This window comes from Manacus candei, unplaced genomic scaffold (genome assembly GCF_025592945.1).
Source record: "Manacus candei isolate 608988 ecotype Guabito, Panama unplaced genomic scaffold, ASM2559294v1 h1tg000045l, whole genome shotgun sequence".
NCBI lineage: Eukaryota > Metazoa > Chordata > Aves > Passeriformes > Pipridae > Manacus > Manacus candei.
Genome location: NW_026138093.1, coordinates 196,515 through 219,106, shown reverse-complemented (window position 1 = coordinate 219,106; position 22,592 = coordinate 196,515). Strand labels below are relative to the sequence as shown.

The 22,592-nt window shown below is 51.8% G+C and overlaps 1 long non-coding RNA gene and 1 pseudogene across 1 annotated transcript; both read right to left on the bottom strand.

The window, feature by feature from the left end:
- The window catches only part of LOC127474808 (uncharacterized), a 1,366,245-nt pseudogene that overhangs the window by 1,247,048 nt on the left and 96,605 nt on the right, over positions 1-22,592 (bottom strand).
- LOC127474991 (uncharacterized) lies at positions 4,174-7,918 on the bottom strand. Its single transcript, XR_007906064.1, has 3 exons — positions 7,835-7,918; positions 7,468-7,643; positions 4,174-4,190 (listed from the first exon to the last, which is right to left on the bottom strand). It is a non-coding gene; the product is annotated as an uncharacterized LOC127474991 (long non-coding RNA).

Sequence of the window (22,592 nt, the reverse complement as noted above, 5' to 3'; positions counted from 1 at the left end):
GAGTTACTTCCAGTTCTAACTTAGGAGTATTCAACAAAATACTCTCATATTTCAACAACCTGCTATCAGTCAACCATTTCTCTGCCCTTTGTTTCAGTACCCCTCTGATATCGTGAGGAGTATATACCTTTATTAGGAAGAGATTTGATGGTTGAGTTAGGAGTTAATTTAGAGGTCTCAGAGCAACAGTTGAAAGTAAAAATTTATGCCCTTACGGCAGAAGATGAAACCAAAATTAGCCCAGAGGTGTGGTATACTCCTGACACTATAGGGAAACTAGATATTGAACCATTTGAAATATCTATAAAAGATCCAGATAAACCAATCAGAGTAAAAATACTCCCGTATTCCCTGAACAATCATACTCCTCAGGTCATCCATTAGGGCCCTATCTTCAGGTCTCTGATTATTCCAATTAGGCTTTTCAAGAGACCACTTAGTCTCAGCAGCTGGACCTTGCTGATGCCTTCTATCCCAATTTCTCATGCCAGCTGCCCTAATCATTCCCCTTCTCAGTAGGTAAATCCCTAACACGGTTCCTTTCACTGTGGGAGCTGCAGCTGCCTAGTACAGACTGTCTATTCTCCCGAGGGCACTTCTTCGCCAAATAGATTCTACTCCCTAGTCCTCTCCCTCCCCGGGAGCCACCAGACTTCAGGAGCTGTTCCTCATCAGAGGACCTACTAGGCTGCCCTACCGTACAGCCACCCATGGGCGGGGAAGCCTTGCTCTTCCCCGATCCCATCTTCTGGAGTGCCTTCTCTCACACACGCAATCACTCAAAACACAAACGCTTCCCCCTGGTCGTGGTCTGCTCCCTCGCGGGCTACAGAAACCGCACTACTGAGGGGTCCACAATCGCTTCGTCCTCAGAGGACGTCTCAAACAGGCACACTCCAGGACCCCCTCCCAACCGCCAAGGGGGTACACTATACTCACCTCTCCGTGGATGAGTCTTCGCTCGTTCCGGCAGTGCTGCTCAGAGCACTGGAGCGGCCCTTCCCCAACCAGACAACCCACAGTCGCCTCGCCTGTAATCGACTGCTGCCCTCAAACAGAGCTCACCATCAGTTCCTAGCTACCCTCGAGCTAGGTGTTGTCTGGATCCGCATGCGAAAATTACGGAGATCTGCAGAAACCCACTTTCTTTTGCTTGTTTGCCTTAACAAACTAGTCGGTATGGAGAGGCTGAATGACAGAATCTCCCAGGGCCGTCCAAAAATGGGACGGGGGCGCCCTCCCCAGAGAGTGTTTCTATCACTCAGGGGGTCTCCATCCGAGTCACGGCACCAATTGTGATCGATAGAATGAGGCTATAATTTCAGTTGCAAGGTAAAACAAAGGTTTATTAATGCTAACAAGCAAAAGCGGCCAGCCGGGCGACCGGGGAGACCCTTGCTCCACCACAGTCCGCAAAATGGGGAACCGAAAAGGCAACAATTATACCCTTTGTTGACACCACCCCCCAAAGTAATGTTCACAGTCCATTGGTGGGAGGTTCGCGGGCTGCTCCCTGCTTGGTTCCTCTTTCGCGGCAGATCTGTGGTTGGCTCCTCCACTCGCGGGCATCTGCCGTTGCTGAGGGGCTTCCACCAATGATTTTAAAGTCATTAGTCCCTATGAGACCGTGGTCCTGGAATTTTCCATTGGGAGATGTCATCTAATCATAGGACTCCTCGTGGCTTGCCCCTCCATCTTAGTCCATATCAATATGCCTGTAATCAAACAGCTCCAAAATACTGAGTCACTCTGCGTTGTGTTCTACAGCATACAAACTTGTGGTTAGATATTTCATAATCAGTCAACTCATGACTCTTAACAATGTGGTTAGTAAAATACAGCAACTTTATTAACCCCTTTGAGCAGCAAATTTCCTGGGTTTACTTATAACATCAGGAACCCCAAACTTTCTTGTGTGTATTTGTATAGATATGTATAGATATGTATAGGTAGATAGATATACATACATAGATATGTATAGGTCTATATTTGTGTGTATGTCTGTAAGATTCTGTATCTTTGGATGTGATATTGGCATGCTATTGCTGTGTGGCAACAAGTGGACTTAAAAGGTTGCAACACTTTAGGAGATCACCTTTCTGCTTATGGGTCCTATTTTTTAAAGAATGTAACAAGAAAAGAACTCTTTAGCCAAATATAACTTAAGACATTAATCAGAACAAATGTATTGATTTCTATTTCCAATTGTACAAGTCATTCAACTATTTGCATACTCCAAAGCTGGGTTGGAAACTTCTCCCTCAGAAATAAGAAAAACTGTTTTCCAAGGCTGTTACTGACAGCCATGGCAGAGTTTCCAATAACAACTCCCCATTCTTGAAATGCAAAGCCTGAAAAATGAAACAAGCGTTAACCTGGAATTCTTGTTGCCAGCACTGGTCTGGACAGAAGTTATTAGAGAGTGGAGCAAAGCTAGCACCACAAACCACCTTGGGCTCTGCATTCGTTGGTCATGGCACCAAAGTTTTGCTTTTCAACCCATCTGCTAAGGAAACCTTGCCAGAACTGTGAGCTTAGAACACTACTTTTCTTAAGAAGTGAGGAGGCCTTAATCCAGTGTACACAGATGAGACCCTGAAATAGGAGAGAGGCCAGTTGCTGATGATCAGTGCAGATGAGGAATCAGCTCTGCTGAGTAGACTTCAAGCTTTGTGATTTTTACAAGTGGACTATTTCAAATCTGTTGTAGAAGAAATAGTCTTTTCTGTTTGATCAACTTTCCACTTTCAGAATACTGGAGTTTATCCCTAAAACTCAGCCTGTAGTTTCAAAAGATAAAAATCCTTCGAGGAAACCTTTCAGCCTCAGTAGCCAATTGCAATGTGCCCAGGGAAGTTCAGCAACAGCACCATTCATTAAATGAACTGTTCTGGACCAGCCATCCCAGAGAGATTGAACTCCAGTGCCAAACCCCATAGAGTGCCAAGTGCCATAAGAGCTGATTTTTGGCTTCGCTGAGATTCTCTCTGGTTTCATTGGGTGTAGCTGGCACATCTGGAGCAAAGGGTGTGGGCAAAAGTACATCCTTAGAAGGCTCCAGTACAAATCATGTCACAAGATTAGCAATTTCTCTAACTGAAGAAGGCAATTAGATACAGGAATGTATTTTTCTACCTCCTCTTTCCACACTGCTGCTGTGTTCCTTCATCATGCCCTGTGAGCAGTCCCAGTGCTCCGTGATTGACGCCATAAAGGACTTGATAACAGGGAAAAAACACTACCGAGACAAAAGGTGCCACCACAGGAATCTCTTGCTGCCCAAGAAGTGCCAAGGTGGCCCCAACAACTGAACCTCAAAGCCAAAAAATCCAGACATTTTTTCATGGTAGAAAGAGCTGCTGTTCCCTTTCTTCTGCCCTGCTCTGGAATGGCCGGTCCCACCTCCTGGAAAATTGAATCCAAATGAAGATTCCTGCCAGACAAAAGGGGCCACCACAGGAATCTCTTGCTGCCCAAAAAGTGCCCAGGCTGCCCCAAGAACTGCACCTGAAGCCAAAGGATTCAGACTTTTTTTCCCGGTAGAAAGAGCTGCTGTTCCCTTTTTTCAAGCCTGTTCTTCAATGGCCGGTCCCACCTCCAGTAAACTTTGCTCCAAATGAATATTCCTGCCAGACAAAAGGTGCCACCACAGAAAGGTCTTTGCTGCCCAAGAAGTGCCCAGGCTGCCCCACCAACTACACCTCAAAACCAAAGGATCCAGACTTTTTTTCCTTAGGGAAAGAGCTGCTGTTCCCTTTTTCAGGCCTGTGCTGCAATGGCCGGCCCCACCTCCTGGAAAATTGAATCCGACTGAAGATTCCTGCCAGAAAAAAGGTGCTACCACGGAAAGGTCTTGATGCCCAAGAAGTGCCCAGGCTGCCCCAAGAACTGCACCTGAAGCCAAAGGATCCAGACTTTTTTACCTGGTGGAAAGAGCTGCTGTTCCCTTTTTTCAGACCTGCTCTGCAATGGCCAGTCCCACCTTGTAAAAAATTGAATGCAAATGAAGATTCCTGCCAGACAAAAGGTGCCACCACAGAAAGGTCTTGATGCCCAAGAAGTGCCCAGGCTGCCCCAAGAACTGCAGCTGACGTCAAAAGATCCAGACTTTTTTACCTGGTGGAAAGAGCTGCTGTTCCCTTTTTTAAGCCCTGCTGCAATGGCTTGTCCCACCTCCTGAAAAATTTACTCTAAATGAAGATTCCTGCCAGACAAAAGGTGCCGCCACAAAAAACTCTTCCTTCCCAAGAAGTTCCCAGGCTGCACAAACTACACCTGAAGCCAAAGGATCCAGATTTTTTCCTGGTGGAAAAAGCTGCTGTTCCCTTTTTTAAGCTGTGCGCTGCAATGGCCGGTCCCACCTCCTGGAAAATTGAATGCAAATGAAGATTCCTCCTAGACAAAAGGTGCTACTACAGGAATCTCTTGCTGCCCAAGAAGTGCCCAGGCTGCCCCACCAACTACACCTCAAAACCAAAGGATCCAGACTTTTTTTCCTGGTAGAAAGAACTGCTGTTCCCTTTTTTCAGTGCTGTGCTGCAATGGCCGGTCCCACCTCCAGAAAACTTTACTCCAGATGAAGATTCCTGCCAGACAAAAGGTGCCACCACAGAAAGGTCTTTGCTGCCCAAGAAGTGCCCAGGCTGCCGAAAGAACTGCACCTGAAGCCAAAGCTTCCAGACTTTTTTTCCTTAGGGAAAGAGCTGCTGTTCCCTATTTTCAGCCCTGTGCTGCAAGGGCCGTTCCCACTTCCAGAAAACTTTACTCCAGATGAAGATTCCTGCCAGACAAAAGGTGCCACCACAGAAAGGTCTTGATGCCCAAGAAGTGCCCAGGCTACCCCACCAACTACACCTGAAACCAAAGCTTCCAGAATTTTTTCCTGGTGGAAAGAGCTGCTGTTCCCTTTTTTCAGCCCTGCGCTGCAATGGCCGGTCCAACCTCCTGGAAAATTGAATCCGACTGAAGATTCCTGCCATACAAATGTGCCACCACAGAGAACTCATCTATCCCAAGAAGTGCCAAGGCTGCCCCACCAACTGCACCTCAAAGCCAAAGGATCCAGGCTTTTTTCCTGGTGTGAAGAGCTGCTGTTCCCGTTTTTCAGGCCTGCTCTGCAATGGTCGGTCCCACCTCCTGAAAAATTTAATCCAAATGAATATTCCTGCCAGACAAAATTTGCCACTACAAAAAACTCTTGCTGCCCAAGAAGTGCCCAGGCTGCCCCACCAACTACTCCTGAAGCCAAAGGATCCAGACTTTTTTTCCTTAGGGAAAGAGCTGCTGTTCCGTTTTTTCTGCCCTGCGCTGCAATCTCCAGTTCCACCTTTTTAAAAACTGAATCCGACTGAAGATTCCTGCCAGAAAAAAGGTGCCACCACAGAAAACTCATCTATCCCAAGAAGTACCCAGGCTGCAAAAACTACACCTGTAGCCAAAGGATCCAGACTTTTTTTCCTTAGGGAAAGAGCTGCTGTTCCCTTTTTCAGGCCTGTGCTGCAATGGCCGGCCCCACCTCCTGGAAAATTGAATCCGACTGAAGATTCCTGCCAGAAAAAAGGTGCTACCACGGAAAGGTCTTGATGCCCAAGAAGTGCCCAGGCTGCCCCAAGAACTGCACCTGAAGCCAAAGGATCCAGACATTTTTTCCTGGTGGAAAGAGCTGCAGTTCCCTTTTTCCAGACCTGCTCCTCAATGGCCGGTCCCACCTCCTGGAAAATTTACTCCAAATAAAGATTCCTGCCAGACAAAAGGTGCCACCAACAGGAATCTCTTGCTGCCCAAGAAGTGCCCAGGCTGTCATACCAACTACACCTCAAAACCAAAGGATCCAGACTTTTTTTCCTGGTGGAAAGAGCTGCTGTTCCCTTTTTTCAGTGCTGTGCTGCAATGGCCGGCCCCACCTCCTGGAAAATTGAATCCAAATGAAGATTCCTGCCAGACAAAAGGTGCTACCACAGAAAGGTCTTGATGCCCAAGAAGTGCCCAGGCTGCCCCAAGAACTGCACCTGAAGCCAAAGGATCCAGACTTTTTTTCCTTAGGGAAAGAGCTGCTGTTCCCTTTTTTAAGCTGTGCGCTGCAATGGCCGGCCCCACCTCCTGGAAAATTGAATCCAAATGAAGATTCCTCCTAGACAAAGGGTGCCACTACAGGAATCTCTTGCTGCCCAAGAAGTGCCCAGGCTACCACACCAACTACTCCTGAAGCCAAAGGATCCAGACTTTTTTTCCTCAGGGAAAGAGCTGCTGTTCCCTTTTTTCTACCCTGCGCTGCAATGGCCGGTCCCACCTCCTGGAAAATTGAATCCAAATGAAGATTCCTCCTAGGCAAAAGGGGCCACAACAGGAATCTCTTGCTGCCCAAGAAGTGCCCAGGCTGTCCCAAAATCTGCACCTCAAAGCCAAAGGTACCAGACATTTTTTCCTGGTAGAAAGAGCTGCTGTTCCCTTTTTTCAGTCCTGTTCTGTAATACCGGTCCCACCTCCTGAGAAATTGAATCCAACTAAAGATTCCTGCCAGAGAAAAGGTGCCACCAGAGAAAGGTCTTGATGCCCCAGAAGTGCCCAGGCTGCCCCACCAACTTCACCTCAAAGCCAAAGCTTCCAGAACTTTTTCCTGGTGAAAAGAGCTGCTGTTCCCTTTTTTCAGACCTGCTCTACAATGGCCGGAAATTTGGAAATTTGGAAAATTGAATCCAAATGAATATTCCTGCCAGGCAAAAGGTGCTACCACAGAAAGGTCTTTGCTGCCCAAGAAGTGCCCAGGCTGCCCCAAGAACTGCACCTGAAGCCAAAGGATCCAGACTTTTTTTCCTGGTGGAAAGAGCTGCTGTTCCCTTTTTTCAGACCTGCTCTACAATGGCCGGTCCCACCTCCTGGAAAATTGAATCCAAATGAAGATTCCTGCCAGACAAATGGTGCCAGCACAGAAAGGTCTTTGCTGCCCAAGAAGTGCCCAGGCTGCCGAAAGAACTGCACCTGAAGCCAAAGCTTCCAGACTTTTTTTCCTTAGGGAAAGAGCTGCTGTTCCCTATTTTCAGACCTGTGCTGCAAGGGCTGTTCCCACTTCCAGAAAACTTTACTCCAGATGAAGATTCCTGCCAGACAAAAGGTGCCACCACAGAAAGGTCTTGATGCCCAAGAAGTGCCCAGGCTACCCCACCAACTACACCTGAAACCAAAGCTTCCAGAATTTTTTCCTGGTGGAAAGAGCTGCTGTTCCCTTTTTTCAGCCCTGCGCTGCAATGGCCGGTCCCACCTCCTGGAAAATTGAATCCGACTGAAGATTCCTGCCATACAAATGTGCCACCACAGAGAACTCATCTATCCCAAGAAGTGCCAAGGCTGCCCCACCAACTGCACCTCAAAGCCAAAGGATCCAGGCTTTTTTCCTGGTGTGAAGAGCTGCTGTTCCCGTTTTTCAGGCCTGCTCTGCAATGGCCGGTCCCACCTCCTGAGAAATTTAACCCAAATGAATATTCCTGCCAGACAAAATTTGCCACTACAAAAAACTCTTGCTGCCCAAGAAGTGCCCAGGCTGCCCCACCAACTACTCCTGAAGCCAAAGGATCCAGACTTTTTTTCCTCAGGGAAAGAGCTGCTGTTCCCTTTTTTCTGCCCTGCGCTGCAATGGCCAGTCCCACCTTGTAAAAAATTGAATGCAAATGAAGATTCCTGCCAGACAAAAGGTACCACCACAGAAAGGTCTTGATGCCGAAGAAGTGCCCAGTCTGCCCCAAGAACTGCACCTGACGCCAAAAGATCCAGACTTTTTTTCCTGGTGGAAAGAGCTGCTGTTCCCTTTTTTCAGCCCTGCTACAATGGCTCGTCCCACCTCCTGCAAAATTTACTCTAAATGAAGACTCCTGCCAGACAAAAGGTGCCACCACAAAAAACTCTTCCTTCCCAAGAAGTTCCCAGGCTGCACAAACTACACCTGAAGCCAAAGCTTCCAGATTTTTTCCTGGTGGAAAGAGCTGCTGTTCCCATTTTTTAGCCCTGCACTGTAATGGCTGGTCCCACTTACTGAAAAATTGAATCCAAGTGAAGATTCCTGCCAGACAAAAGTTACCCCCACAGAAAGCTCTTGCTGCCCATGAAGTGCCCAGGCTGCACCAACTACACCTGAAGCCAAAGGGGAAAAGCCGAAGCTCTTTATGGAAAGAGCTGCTGTTCCCTTTTTTCTACCCTGCTCTGCAATGGCCGGTCCCACCTTTTGAAAAATTGAATACAAATGAAGATTCCTGCCAGACAAAAGGTGCCACCACAGAAAGCACTTTGCTGCCCAAGAATTGCCCAGGCTGCCCCAACAACTGTACCTTGTGATAGGTAACAAGACTATAAATTTAGGTTGCAAGGTATAAAAGTTTTTTTTATGCCACAAACAAGCAAAAACGGCTGGCCGGGCGACCAGAGGAAACCCCTGTTCCTGCCGCAGTCCACAAGGGGGAACAAAAACAGCACTTATTATACCCTTCTTTACCACCTCCACCCCAAAGTCATGTCATCAGTCCATTGGTGGAGATTTCACGGGCTGCATCCTGCTTGGTTCCCTCTTCGCGGGCCAACTCTGGGTTGGCTCCTCCTTTCGCGGGCCATCTCCATTGTTGAGGGGTGTCCACCAATAATTTTAAAGTCATTAGTCTCTATTAGGCCGTGGTTCTGGAAACTTCCATCAGGATGATGGTTGATCACCCGGACTCCTCGTGGCCGACCCCTCCGTATTGCTCCCCATTAATATGCTTAGAACAAACAGCTTCAAAGTACAATATGCTAAATCATCATTGCGTTGTGGTTAATCAGTTTGCAGCTTACAGAACTTGTGGTTAGGTATTGCATAACACTCTAACTTGTGATTCCAACAAAGCAGTTAACACAATATAATAGCTTTATTAACTCTTTCTCTCATTTGAACAGCAAATTTCTTTAGATCACTTAAAACACTGCTCCTCGCAGGTAGGATTTGGGTCTGGGGGTCTCAGTTTTGGTGTGTGGGGGGTCTCAGTTTTGGTCTGAGTGGTCTCTGGGGTGTCAGCTTGGGTCAGGGGGTCTCAGGCTTTGGGTCTGGGGGTCTCAGGGGTCCCAAGGCCTCAGTTTTGGTCTGGGGGCCTTGGGTCTGGGGGTCTTAGTTTGGGTCTGGGGATCTCAGGTTTTGGGTCTGGGGGTCTCAGTTTGGTTCTGGGGATCTCAGGTTTTGGGTCTGGGGGGCTCAGTTTGGGTCAGGGGGGCTCAGTTTGGGTCAGGGAGGTTTAGGGTTTGGGTCAGGGGGGCTCAGTTTGGGTCCGAGGGGCTCAGTTTGGGTCCGAGGGGCTCAGGATTTGGATCTGGGGGTCTCAGGGATCCCAAGGTCTCCATTTGGGTTTGGGGGTCTCAGGGTTTGGGTCTGGGGGGTCTCAGCATCGGGTTTTGTCCCCCGCACCTGTGTCAAAATGTCCCCCACCCCCCTCCCAGTATTTCCTGTTCCCAAACTGGGACAGGGAACCGAAACTGGGAGGGGGAAGGGGGGGAACTGGGAGGGGCTGGGGGGGGCCCAGTGACCTTCAGATGGGTCTGGGGGACCCCCAAAGACCCCGGGGGGACCCCCAATGACCCCTCACAGTTCTGGGAACTCCCAAAGACCCCCCCCCAGCAGGGACAGGGACCCCCAGTGACCCCCTCAGGGTCAGTCGCCCTCCATGGGGGTTGGGGGGCACTGGTGACCTCCCCTAACCCCCCCTCTGTCCCCGCAGGCTCCCAGTGCTCCCAGACCCCCCCCCGAAGGCTGCGCCCTGTGCATGACCCCCGGAGCCCCCCGAGACGCCGACCCCCGTGACCGTGACCACCGGGAGCCCCCCGAGCCCTCCTGCTCCCCGGCCCCGCCCCGGGGGTGGCTCCGGGTGTGGGGGGGCCCCCCTCCCGCGAGGGGCCCCTGGGGACCCCCCTGACCCTCGAGTGCCACTTCCGAGGCCCCCCCGACACCACCCTGACCTGGCTCCAGGCGTGTCCCCCCGGGCTCGGGGAGGTCCCCCGGAGCTGCCCCTGGCCCCAGGAGGTGGTGGCCACCCGGGGGGGCCGCCGGATGGAGCGGGCGGTGCAGGAAGGGGGGGGAAGCTCCACCCTGACCTTCCCCAAACTGTCCCACAACGACTCCGGGCTCTTCTTCTGCCGCGTGGAGTCCGGGGGGGAGACGGCCCAGAGCTGCGGCACCTTCGTCAGGGTCCTCGGTGAGTGGGGGGCGCGGGGGGGGCTCAGCCAGGTCACCCGGCCCTTCCCGGTGCCCCCAGCATGGTACCAGTATAGCCCAGTCCCTCCCGGTTTAACCCCCTCCATCCCAGTCCCCTCCAAGGATATCCCAGTGCCCCCCAGCCCTGCGGCACCTTCGGGAGGGTCCTGGGGGTCTCGGGGGGATCGAGGGGGCTAGGGGGTCTCATCTGAGTCACTGATCTTTCCCAGTCCATCCTAGTCCCCTCCCAGTATAACCCAGTCCATCCCAGTCCCCTCCCAGTATAACCCAGTGCTACCACAAGCCCCCCCAGTCCATCCCAGTGCCCTGCAGTGCCCCCCAGTCCATCCCAGTTATTCCCAGTAACCCCTTTGAGCCCTTCTCAGTGCCCTCCAGTCCCACTCCAGTCTATTCCAGTCACTCCCAGTATCCCCTTGAGTCCCTCCCAGTGCCCTTTCCAGTATAACCCAGTGCCCTCCCAGTACAACCCAGTGCCCTCCAGTCCCTCCCAGTATAACCCAGTGCCCTCCCAGTATAGCCCAGGCCCTCCCAGTATAACCCAGTGCCCTGCACTCCCTCCCAGTATACCCAGTCCCTCCCAGTGTAACCCAGTCCCTCCCAGTATACCCAGTCCCTCCCAGTATACCCAGTCCCTCCCAGTGTACCCAGTCCCGTTCCCACAGAGCTGGTTCCCGCCCCGTTCCTGGCGCTGAGGGAGAGCACCAAGAACCGGATCCTGACGGCGCAGGGGGTGCTGCTGCTGCTCTGCTCGGCCGGGCCGGGGCTGCTGCTGCTGCTCAGGGTGGGACACTGGGACAAACTGGGACAGCTGGGACAGGGGGACACCAACTGGGACACTGGGACACCAACTGGGACAGTGGGACAACTGGGACACCCAACTGGGACACTGGGACAAATGGGACACCCAACTGGGACACTGGGACACCAACTGGGACACTGGGACCCCCAGTTCTGTCACTGTGTATCAGGGAGGGGGGGTTACTTTATCAGGGAAGGTCCGAGATATACAGACACGAAAAACAGACACTGTTGCTAGCTCAACAAAAAAACCCCAATGTTTATTACAAAAGGTGGCCAAGAAAATGAACAAACCCAAAAGGGAGGAAGGAGGAGAGGAATAAGCCCCCAGTGGGACCTCCCCAGTTACCCAGCTGTTGCCTATAAAGTTATCTTACTGACCTAGCATACCTATAATTACCCAGAGCAGAAGCGCCCTCGGAGAGTCAATAAGTTAACAAGCTGGCAAGAGTCCCTGCCAGAAGGCAACGTTGACCTTGAAGTAAAGCTAGCTCTTGCCAAGAAGGCACTATCTCCTTTTTAAACAATCAATTGAGAGACCACAACCTCCCCAGGTGTGGCCAGCACCGCCCCGTCAGGGGTTCTCAATCCCTCCCCCTGGCTATGTCAGTGCACCCCTTCTGCCCACCGTGGCTTTCCCTGCGCCTGCGAACTGTACTCGGGGGGGTCTTTTCCAAATGAGTCTGGGAGCGTCCTTCATCATCGTCCTTCTCAATCTCTCCTTCAAGCGACCTTGGAGGACAACTAGCCAATCACAGAATACCAATTAAAACAGTTTATACAAGAAGCTCTCTTCAAGGACAACTTTCCCATTTAGCACTGCTTGTTTTCCCATAACTTGGCAGGGAAAGAGCAAAGCTTTCACAGGTGGCAGGGCCAAACACAGACCAAAAGTATCAGCATAAATTCACCCTGATACAGCCTCTGGGCTGGACACAGGCACAGCCTGACCCTGAACCCAAGGGAAACAAAGACAAATTCCATGGCTTTAGCTGGACCAAGGTTGGGGGGGGTTTCCTGAGGGCAGCACTAACCAGACTTTTGTGTGTGTGTGTCAGACAGGCAGAAGCACAAATGCCTGCACAGCCCAGAGCAGTCAGTGTGGGGCTGTGCTTGCTGCTGCAGAGACCCCCAGGGAACAAACCTAGGCAATAGTTTGGGTTTATTCCTCGCTCTGTGTCAGTGGAATAGAATGTTCCACAGGAGCTCTGTCCCCCTCTGTGGCACCGGGTGGCTCGAAGCTGAAGAGAGGGGGGGTCAAGTGCAAGTTCCCTTCTGAAGTGTGTGTCCCTAAGGAGGACACTTGCCTTATTATTGCTTATTGTTTGTAATATCTTACAGATCTATCATACAACACCTAAGGATGGATTCTATAGAATATGTGCCTGTATTAGGGAGGGGTTACTGTATCGGGGAAAAAGGTTCGAGAGACACTGGAACGCAGAAAACTGGACACTGTTGCTAGGCAACAAAGTAACTATTTATTATGAAAGGTGGCTCACAGTAAAAACAGGCATCCAAGAAAAAGGGATTAGGAAGGAGAAAAGTGAACAAAAAGACCCTAGAGAGAAGGCTCGACACCCTACTCACCCAGGTGTCACCTATAAGAGAGTCTTACCCACCCTAACCAGTAATAAAGCCTCTGCAGCAGCTGCGTGTTCCCAAGGGTTGGCAGGCTCCCACTTCAGCAGGTGTCCCTGCTAAAAGCAACTTGGTCCTTCGTGTAGAGCCGGCCACCAACACGGAAAGCGTGTCTGCTTTTATACAGTTCATTGAGCACACCTGCCCGGGGAGGTGTGGCCAGCACTGCCCCGTCAGGGGCTCTCAATCCACCCCCTTGGTTATGTCAGTGCACCCCTCCTGCGCATGCGTGAGAACTTTGGAAATCCCCCCGTGTGTGTCCTGGGGGTCTTTCCCAATTGAGTCTGGGGGTGAGCCTTCCTCCCTTCATCATCACTTTCTCCTCCAAATACCCTTGACGAGCCATTAACCAATCACAGTTTATACAGAAGTTCTCCCTCCAAGGCCAAATTCACTGTTTTATCAGTGAACTTGGCAGGGAGAACTATAAACTACTGCAGGTGGCTAAGGCCAAACACAGACCAAAAATATCATCACAACTTCGTCCCAATAAACCAGCACATGAGGGGAGGGGAATGTGTGGGATCAGGGCACTGCTTTGGGGCCATGCTGGGAATTCCAGTGGACTAAAAGACAAAGCCCAGATGCTGTTTCCAAAGGAACCCCAATGAAAGGGGGACATCGGAAAGATGGGTGGACAAGTCCTGCAATGGAACTCTGTGTGTGCAGCCTCATTTTCTCCTTCAGCACCCACAGGAGAGAGGGCAAACAGTGGGGGTTGGGAGCCCAAAAACTGTTTGGAGGGGAAAATGAGGATTAAGAGGACAATGGGAAAATGGGAGAAACAGGGAGAAGGGTGGTCTGGTGGGTCAGATGGTCTCATGGGGGTATTTGGGCACAAAGGGGTGGGAAAGGGAGGTGGCCCCCCTGAACTCTCAATTTACTGTGGGGTGCTGGGGGCTGCTGGATCCAATCTCAGCCGTGGATTATGCCAACACTTTCAGTTTAGAGGAATTACAGAGGTGTGACTGAATTGTTTTTGTACTCCAGGTTAAATGATGGCAAATCAGATCTATTGATAGAAATGAATTTATTTAGGGTTACAAATGATCAGACAAAAGATTTTCATCAGAATAATTTACTGCACAATAGAAACACTAAAACTACCAGGAGTGCAGGATAAGATAGGCCAGTGCTCTACACTAAAGCAGTTGTTGAAGCAATTCTACTCAAGCTGGCACAAAAGCAGTAATTCTTAATTAGAGATGGATGGAACTCCCCCAGACCAACGCTCGTGGGGAGATCTCTGCTCTCAACCTCCAGGACTGACGTTGGGGGGTCCCCAGCCAAGGCAGGAATCTCCACACATCCCCCAAAAAGGCTTCTTATGGAAGAAGCTGCCCCTGGGAAAGGGGACTGGCCCTTTGTGGTCAAGAGGGATGAACTGACAGTCACTGGACTCCAGGGGTTGCCTCACCATCAGGGGCTTCATTCGGGGTGGAAGCAGCGGCCGAAGCTCTTCCCGCAGTCAGGGCACTGGTGGAGCTTCTCTTACTGGTGGGTCCGTTGGTGTCTGGTCAAGTTAGAGCTCTGGGTGAAGCTCTTCCCACACTCCCCACACTTGTAGGGCCTCTCCCCGGTGTGGATGCGCCGGTGGGTGACGAGGGTGGAGTTCTGCTTGAAGCCCTTCCCGCAGTCCGTGCAGCTGAAGGGTCTCTCATCTGTGTGCGTTCGCTCGTGCTCCAGGAGATTCCCGTTGGTTGGAAACCTCTTTCCACATTCAAAGCACATATAGGGTCGTTCCCCGGTGTGGATGAGCTGGTGGATGTGGAGGCTGGAGCTCTGGCTGAAGCTCTTCCCACATTGTCCGCACATGTAGGGCTGTTCCCCAGTGTGGATGCGCTGGTGGGTGAGGAGGTGGGTGCTCTGCCTGAAGCTCTTCCCACATTCTGCACACAAATAGGGTCGTTCTCCAGTGTGAATGTGCTGGTGTTGGATCAGGCTGAAGCTGTCCCTGAAGCTCTTCTCACATTCCCCACATTTGTAAGGACGTTCCCCAGTGTGGATGTGCAGGTGTCGGATCAGGTGGAAACTCCGGCTGAAGCTCTTCCCACATTCCCCACACGTGTAGGGACGTGCCCCAGTGTGGATCTGCTGGTGTCGGATCAGGTGGGAGCTCTTGCTGAAGCTCTTCTCACATTCCAAACACCTGAAGGGTTTCTCCCTGCTGGAAGGCTGCTCAGGGACCACCAGGTCAGAGCTCCCCCTCAAGCTCCGGCCGCCTTCCCAGCACAGGCTGGCTCTTTCCTCCTCAGAGCACCCTGGGCTGGCTTTGGAGCCCCTCCTGCGGGGGGATCTCCGGCCCTTTTCCTCCCCGCTGCCTTCCTGCGCCGGGGAGCCCTTCAAAACGGCCTCTCCCACCAGGGTCTCACGGGGGGATTTGTCCTCCGGGCTCTCCCTCCTCAGCTCGGGGCCTGGGGCAGGAAGCAAGAAGGACAGGCAGGGGATTTGCCTCCGGCCCACAGGGAAGGCCAAGGACATCCCCCCAACTCCGGCCCCGGCAGGACGGCGGTGCCAGCGGGGTTGTCCTGCAGCCGGGGCCATGCTGGGCTGACAGAGCCAGCACAACACCCGCCCAAAGGGACACTGACTTCCTCCTCACCTGCCTGGGGGGCCCAAGGCATCTTCCTCTTCCTCGCAGCCTCCTCCTCCATCCGACCAAGCTTTGGGAAGGACAAATCCTGATGGGGGAAAAACAAGGGCTGAGCGTGATGGCTTGGGGGTTCCTCCTGCCCAAGTCCATCTCTAGAACTCACCGGGCATCCTGTGACCATAAAAACCTCCAAACCAGCAGGGATCAGCCCAGAAAAACCAAAACCATCGAGATTCAGGCAAAAGCCTATAAAAAATAGTGAGAAGACTCCTGCCCCCCCAAACTGAAAAAACTTGAGATTTAGCTAAAAAATACTCTAGAACATGAAGATTTGCCCAAAAAAATTCTCCTAAGAGTTCCCCTTCTCTGGTTTTCCCCCTCTGGGATTCAGGGAGTCTCCCCTGTCTGTCATGTTGGGGGTCCCCCTTAGGGATGCTGGGAGTGTTGGGGGTCCCAAGGGTCCCTTCTCCACTGATTCTCACCTTCACCGTGCAAAGTTCCCAGAAATTCCCCCTCTCCAGGTTCTCCAATTTGTTGTCTTAGGGGATCCCAGGGGACCCCACTGTCCAGGCTTCCCCTTCTCCGTGCCCCGGTCTCCAGGCTCTCGAGGCTCTCACACCTTCCCCGTCTCTCCAGCCTCCCCTGCTCTCCAGGGATCAAGGCATGGGGACACTGAGGCACCCCCACGGCAACCCTGCTCCTGCTCTCCCCCCTCCTCTTAGCCCCTCCTCTCCCACCCCTTTCCCATCAGCTCCCTAAAACCTGGCTCCCCCCAGCTTTCTTTAGAGGTGACCCACTGCCCCTCACGCTCCCTTTGGGGGTCCCACCCACTCTTTTCACTTCTCTCTGTACAAAATTGCTTCCCAATATCCAACCTAAACCTCCCCTGGCACAGCTCCAGACCCAGCCCTCTTGTCCTACTGCTGCTTCCTGGCAGAACAGCCCCAGCCCCACCTGGCTCCAACCTCCTGGCAGGGACTTGCAGACAGTCAGGAGGTCTCCCCTGAGCCTCCTCTTCTCCAGCCTCAACACCCCCAGCTCCCTCAGCCTCTCCTCACACCACTTGTGCTCCACTCCCTTCCCCAGCCTCGCTGCTCTTCTCTGGATCCTCTGACCCCAAAAACGCTCCCCCTCCCATAGAAAGGCCAAGGGCATCTGGGGACAGTTGGGGGGCTTTGTGGGGCACTGGGTGATTACTGGGGGATACTGGGACACACTGGGGGGAACCAGAGGGCATTGGGAGGATTGGGGGGTTACTGAGGGACACTGGGAGGGCACTGGGAGGGACTGGAGGTGAACTGGGGCACACGGGGGGGCACTGGCAGAGAACTGGGGAGTTGCTGGGGGATTACCAAGATACATGGAGGGACACTGGCAGGTTACTGGGCCATACTGGAGGTTACTGGGTGCTCACTGCAGGATCACTGGGCCATACTGGGGGGCAGTGGGAGGTCACTGGGACACACTGGGTGGTCACTGAGGGGGTTACTGAGCCATCCTGAGGGTAACTGGGAGGTCACTGGGATATACTGGGGGCACTGGGATCCCTTTACCTGGATGTGGTACATCTCCCCTTCCAGATTTTGGGGGGCATCCCTAGGACCCCTCCCCTGGGGGCTGGAGGATCCCCTGAGCACCACTGCTGGGCTTTATGGGACCCTGTGAAATCCCCTCAAAACCCCTGAAATCCCCCTTTGACCCATCAAAACCTTCTCAAGGTCCCCTCAAATCCCCTCACAGACCTCATCCCTCCCCAGCACCCTCTAAACCCTCTCAGTGACCCGTAAAACCCATCTGGGACCCCCCAAACCCATTCAGGGACCCCACAATCCCCTTCGGGGACCTTCAAAACTGTCTGAGACCCACTAAACCCCGTAGAGACCCCAAAACTGCCTAAAAGATCCCCGCAAAGCCCCCCAGGACTCCCAAACCTCCTCACAGACTCTCAAAGCCCACCTGGGACACCTCAAATCTTCTCAGAAACCAAAACCCCTTTAGAGACCCTCAAACCCCTTCATGGACCTTCAATCTCCCCCCTGAGACCCCTCAGGACACCGAACCCCCTCAGGGACCCCTCACAACGTCCCTGGCAATCCCCGAACCCTCCCACTAGACCCCTCCGAGCACTCCAGGCTTTCCACCCACAGCCGCGCTCCCCGCAGCCCCCGAGGGGATCCCCAGACCCCGCTCTCGCCGCCCCCCCGCCAACTCACCCAGCGAAGTGCAGCGGCCGCAGGCGAGTCCTCCTCACTCCCGACCACGAGGCCAAAATGGCGCTCGCTCCGCGCGCCCTCCGCCTTTACAGACCCGCCCCGCAGCCAATCAGCGCGCGGCCACGGCCCCTGCCCGCCCCCCGCCTGCGCGGGGCATTGTGGGAGTTGAAGGCCTTGCGGCGGGGGAGGATCGGGCGTTTTGGTTTTTTGTTTTTCTGTCTTCTTTTATTTCCTCCTTTTTCTTTCTTTCTTTTCTTTTTTTTTCTTTCTTCTTTCTTTTCTTCGCTTTTTTCTCTCTCTTTTTTCTTTTTTTTCTCTTTTTTCTTTTTTCTTTCTTTTTTCTCATTTTTTCCTTTTTTTCTTTCCTTTTTTTCTCTTTTTTCTCCTTTTTCTCTTTTTTCTCTCTTTTTTTTTTAAATTTTGTTTTTTTCCTATTATTTCCATTTTCCTTTTTTTTTTACATTTTTTTCTATCAGTTGTACTTTCAAGGAAGATTTATACTCAGATCAAAACAATCCCCAGGTACATATCCTGCCACAACAGATAATCTGCCATTGTTCCAGGTTCCTGGGAATTTCCCAGATCACAAACACTGAGACACCAAGGGTGGAAGTGAAGCAACTTTATCCTGTCCCTTGCCACAGCCTTCAATCCACACCCAGCCCTGGATTTCTGCAAAGCCGCTGGGCAGGAGCAGGAGATGGAGCTGGTGCTCGGCGGGAGGGGCAGGCAGGCCACGCACCTTCTATTAGAGGCACTTCAATCATCCAGGAGATCCAATGGTTCCAGGGCTGTGTGTTCATTCTTCAGGCATCCAGCCCCAGTACGGTCCCCAACCTTGAAGCGCCCCCCTGGATGCCTAAGTGTCCCCTAAATGTCCCCCTAAAACTGCCCCATAAGTGCCCCTCAGGATCCCCAAGTGTCCCCCCAGTACCAACTCTTTATTCGTGTTTATTATTTCACTTTCTGGGTGTCTAAAACATTTCTGGCACGGTTTTGCCTTGGGGGAGCTGAACCTCATTGCTGGCAGCAGGGACTTGGCTCACAGCTGAGGAGTGTCTGTTACCAAAGGTGAACCTCATGAGTTTCAGATTGTGGCAAAAAAAGAAGAAAAAGCCCTCTTTGCTGTGTGTAGCCAGTTCTGTGAGCAAAGCAGGACCCAGGAGACTGAGCAGAGACAGGATTGGGTTGGGAAATGTGGAGCAAGGTTGTCCACACTGTGTCAGACCTCAAGGGAAAGCTCCAACCAGTCCAAACCTCCTTAGGAGAGACCCTGGATCAAAATCAATTAGAGAAAGCTGCAATCAACTCTTTTCAAAGGAGAAAAGTAAGAAACTATACCCTTGAAAATAAGAATGCATGTTTATCAGAACCTCTTTGAAGTATTTCTGCGTATTAAGAAAACTTCCTGATTAACTGCACTAGACTAGAGGAAAATCAAGGCAGAGCTGTGGTTTCTTAGCACTTGATTGATTTTAAGGAGCCCCGTGGTCCCCACGGTGCACTTGGCGCTGAGTCCTTGAACCTCAGGTGAGGTTCTCCTCTGAGAGAGAGGAGACCTTTCCATGAGTCCAAGTCAGAAGAGAATCTCAACATATCTCAAAGCATTAATGGGTCTCACTGAGGGCCATTCCCAATCCAGGCTCCTCAAGGACTCCTTGAAGGAGACCACTGCAGGCCATGATTGCACAAATCTGTCACAGACTTTGTGTCAAAAGCAAAAGCCAAAGTGCCCTTAAAAACTGAACTACTTCAAAGAAATGATGAGCCCCACAGAGTGTCACAACTGACAAAGCCTCTCAAGGGACTCATTAGAGCAGGTAATTGCAGAGGATTGCACAAACCTCTCCGAGACTCAGTGTGGAAAGCAGAACACAAAGTCCTGTGAAAACCCTGCAGTCCCTGAAGCATTAACGAGCCCCACCGGGTGTCACAACCGACGGAGTCTCTCAGGGGACTAATTAGAGCAGGTCATTGGAGGCCACGACTGAACAAACCTCTCAGAGGCTCAGTGCCAAAAAAAGCACCTCAATAAACCCTGAGTGCCTTGAAGCATTAATGAGCCCCACCGAGGGTTGTCACTGTCTGAGGCTCTCAAGGGACTTGTTACAGCAGATAATTGGAGGACATGGTTGCACAAACTTCTCAAAAATGCAAAATCAAAACCCCAAATTGCTCTGAAAACCTTGCAGTCCCTTGAAACTTTAAGGAGCCCCCCGAGGGCCATTCCTGACAAAGCCTCCCCAGGGACTCTCCAGCAGATCCTTGGAGGCCGTGGGTGCAGGGAGGCAAGGGCTCTGGGCAGCAGCTCAGGTGCTGAGAAAAGCCTGGCTCGGTTTGGGGAAGTTTCCTTCCTTTTCAGGCTTCCTCCAGCTTTGGGAAACGCTGCCTGTGAGATTGGCACCACCTAAGAAGGGCTCTGGCAGGTTCCTGGGAGCAAAACTGGCCTGCTTTGGGCTCCACTCGAGATCTTTGGAGCATGGAGACACCTGAGAGTTAAAAAGAGGAGGCTGCATCTTTGACAACATTTGGGAACAAGGAGGAATTGCTCATATGTGGATAATCTGCATGGGAATGGTTGCTTTGAGTTAAAGCATTAAATTAAAATATATGTGGGTATCTCAGTGATTACTTTTGGTTTTAAATAGGAATATTTAATTTTTCTGTATATTTATGTTATGAAGGTGGTAGATTAGAAAACAATCATGGTGACTTTTCTCTCATGCAAACTTTAATTTGATCTTGGGAATTTTGAATGACATCTCTATGAGACAGATAAAACTCACAGGAAAATGGCACAAATACCTTGGGAAAATAAGCGAAGTATTAGGATGACGTTTGTGTGAATTCAGATTTTTCTCTTGAAAAAATGCCCTGTGCTTGTCCCTTGGCTAATTGGATACTTGATTTTTTTCTGACCTGCTGTTGTCATCAGTGACACCTCAGGGTTTAAGAAGACTTCTCAATGGGTGTTAGTGCTGGCTGAGACACAGCAGCATCCTCAGCCCTCGCCTGGGAGAGGACATTCCCTCCCCAGGCCAAAGTGAGTTCCTGAAACCCCTTTTCAGCTGAGTTGTGGCTTCATTAGAAGGCACCTGCGATGGAGGAGCTGCTGCCCTGTAGCTCCCCCCCTGCCAGTGAGCCCTGCAGGGAGTCCCTGTGCTCTGGGAGGGTGGGGAATGCACAGGGAGGGCTCAGCTCCCCGGGCAGCAGGAGCATTGCTGGGCCTCTGCCAGGGCTTGCAGGGCACTGGGGAGTGTTGCAGGGCTGGGATGGGAGTGAGCGGGTTCTGGGCTGGATTTGTGAGGGCTCAGGAATCCCAGGGACAGAGCAGCAAGGTCGGGAATGTTGGATTATCAGTGACTCTCTCAGAAGTTATAAAAACCTGATCTGTTCAGGCAAATCAGGTATGGTGGGGAGATCACCCTCTTTGAACCACTTTCTTCTCTGGATGACTGAAAACTGCAGGACACACTGGCACTGCTTGCATTAACCTGTCTCTTAGTACAGTTAGGAACTCTTGTTATTTCTGCATAAACCGTTGCTTCCCTGTCCTGCTAAAATGCCCATGGATGCATCAGAGCCACTGGATTCCCTGGAAGAGAGAAGCCTGGTTTACTTCCAATGGGATTCACCCCTCACCATGTGAAGGTGAATGATTCAGATCTTGGACAGTCTCCCAGATCTTGGTGTGCTGACAGAGCGCCAGGGGATGAGCTCCCACATGTGAGGAGAGCTGGGATTAATCTCTCTCACCAAGGTCTAAGAACTGAGCCATGCCTTGCCTTGCTTTGTTTGGATTGCTTCTCCTTCCCTTGCCTTGCCTTACCTTGCTTTGCTTCCCCATTTTCATCACTTTTCTCCTTTTTCACCCTCTTTCTTCTCATCCTTACATTAAATGCATTAAACATCTGGACAAGGAATGTAAGCCAGACTGTTCTGCAAGGGGCTGGTATTTATGCATTTCCTTCCTTTTTTTCTCCTCTATCCCCAGGCATTCTATTTAATAAATAGAATCTCCTCTGGCCAAACAAGTCGAGATTCCCTTATCTCTGTGGCAAATCCGGGTCATGCAGGCTCATGGATTCTGTTCTTCCCTCCCTTTGCAAACCTCCCTGCAGCAAACAGCCCCTGTTGGATTCCCAAACCTTCCTGCAGAGCTTGGTCCAGCTCCCCTCCTCCTGCAGTCCCGTGTGTGCTGGTGTGTGGAGTCTTTCTCTAGGCCTGAAGTGGGGGTGGTGGCGGACAGGCCACAGGATTGCTCTGCAGAGGGAAAATGTCCCAAAGAAAAGGCTTGGAGAACCACACTGTTGGATTTGGATTCGTTCTTCTGGCATTCTGTGACCACTCCAGCCTGCAGGGCCTGTGCTTCACGGTGTTCCTGCTCATCTACCTGGTGGTGCTGGCAGGGAACAGCCTGGTTGCCCTCCTCACTGTGCTGGACTCCAGCCTGCACAGCCCCATGTACTTCTTCCTGAGGAACTTGTCCTTCCTGCAGGTCTACTACACCTCTGTCACTGCCAAAAATGCTGGTGTGTCTCCTGAGGGCAGATGGTTGGATCTCCTTCCTTGGCTGTGCTGCCCAGCTGTATTTCCTGGTTCTGCTGGGCAGCACCCAAAGCCTTCTCCTGGCTGCCATGGCCTATGAGTGCTCCATGGCCATGTGCCACCCCCTGCCCTGTGCCCTGGCCATGAGCAGGGGGCTCTGCACCAGGCTGCTGCTGGGCTCCTGGGGGGCTGTGGCACCAGTGCAGGCAGGACAGACCTACCAGCTGTTCCCTTTGCCCTTCTGTGCATCCCGTGACCTTCCTCACTTCTTCTGGTACGTCCCCCTGCTGCTGGACCTGGCCTGTGAAGACACGTTCTGGAACCAAGTGGGGCTGCACACCATCACCCTGGGTTTTGTAATCCTTCCCTTCTGCTTGATAGTTCTGTCTTACATTCAAATTATCAGGGCAATTCTGAAAATCCCCTCAGTTCTGGGCAGGCACAAAGCCTTTTCCACCTGCTCCTCACACCTCGGGGTGCTGACACTCTTCTATGGCTCAGCCACAGTCGTCTACTTAAAGTCGTCTACTCGAGGGATTCTGGAGATCCTGACAAACACTCTGCCCTGTTTTACACA